Source organism: Austrofundulus limnaeus, unplaced genomic scaffold (assembly GCF_001266775.1).
Source record: "Austrofundulus limnaeus strain Quisiro unplaced genomic scaffold, Austrofundulus_limnaeus-1.0 Scaffold1599, whole genome shotgun sequence".
Classification (NCBI taxonomy): domain Eukaryota; kingdom Metazoa; phylum Chordata; class Actinopteri; order Cyprinodontiformes; family Rivulidae; genus Austrofundulus; species Austrofundulus limnaeus.
In genome coordinates this window covers 42033-43555 of record NW_013954001.1, presented here as the reverse complement: position 1 = coordinate 43555, position 1523 = coordinate 42033, and the positions used below count along the sequence as shown (strand labels likewise).

The following is a 1523-nucleotide window of genomic DNA, read 5'->3' as shown; positions in this document are numbered from 1 at the left end:
CACTAACACACTCAGGCTAACACACACTGACACTAACACACACTGACGCTAACACACACTCAGGCTAACACACACTGACACTAACACACACTGACGCTAACACACACTCAGGCTAACACACACTGACACTAACACACACTCAGGCTAAAACACACTCAGACTAACACACACTCAGGCTAACACACACTGACACTAACACACACTCAGGCTAACACACACTCAGGCTAACACACACTGACACTAACACACTCAGACTAACACACACTCAGGCTAACACACACTGATGCTAACACACACTGACGTTAACACATACTCAGGCTAACACACACTGACACTAACACACTCAGACTAACACACACTCAGGCTAACACACACTGACACTAACACACACTCAGGCTAACACACACTCAGGCTAACACACACTGACACTAACACACACTGACACTAACACACACTTAGGCTAACACACACTGATGCTAACACACACTCAGGCTAACACACACTGACGCTAACACACACTCAGACTAACACACACTCAGGCTAACACACACTGACACTAACACACACTCAGGCTAACACACACTCAGGCTAACACACACTCAGGCTAACACACACTGACACTAACACACACTCAGGCTAACACACACTCAGGCTAACACACACACAGGCTAACACAGAGAGCTGTTAGCTAGCAGTTTTTATTTTAGCACATGAACAGTTCAGGACTCTCAGCTGCTCCACTGAACTACATCTCCCATCATGCCCTGCAGCTTTAGGGCTACATCAACAGCAAACATTGTTTACACATGTGAACAGGAAGCTGACATCATCAGGACATCTAGAACCTGGACTCTTGAGTTCTGATGGTCCAGAACCTGAGAGTTAGAAGCTTTTTGTTTTTTATTGCTACAAAGTGAAACAAGTACAAAAATCTGTTTAGAAAAATAAACTTTAATCTCAGGTTTGGGTTGAACCTAACATTAACCTGAGAAAACAGGAAGCTGCATCAAACAGGTCCCATACTGTACCAACTAACACAACCTGGTACCAGAAGAACCTGACTGCTGTTTGTGGATCACACCCAACAGAACCAAACCAAACACAACAGAACTCAGTTTTTATCAACAGGACACTTCTGACCCAAACTAGACCAGAACAGGGTCAGAACGAGTACAGGTCAGAACATGAAACTCCAAGTGGACCAAGACCCACTCACCGGTTCTTCCAGGGCCCGACTCCAAACAAAAGATCCAGACTGAGCTGAGGACTCTTAGACCTGATTCTGTTGGGTTTACTTCATTTATTTAGAAGGGACAGTGCACATTAACTGACATTTCTGTAAATGTGCCAGAGTTAGCCAAAGGCTATTTTACTTCTGCTGGACCTAAGGGACTATGTTGGACCTGGTTTGGTTGGACCTGATGGACTCTGTTGGACCTGGTTTTGTTGGACCTGTTGGATACTGTTGGACCTGGTTTTGTTGGACCTGATGGACTCTGTTGGACCTGGTTTTGTTGGACCTG

The 1523-nt window shown here is 45.2% G+C and overlaps 1 protein-coding gene across 1 annotated transcript in view; it reads right to left on the bottom strand.

The window, feature by feature from the left end:
- Positions 1-682: 682 nt before the first annotated feature.
- Positions 683-1523, bottom strand: part of plekho1b (pleckstrin homology domain containing, family O member 1b) — a gene marked incomplete in the record, with an annotated part of 22949 nt that continues 22108 nt past the window's right edge. Inside the window, 1 exon segment of the mRNA XM_014033010.1 lies at positions 683-1520.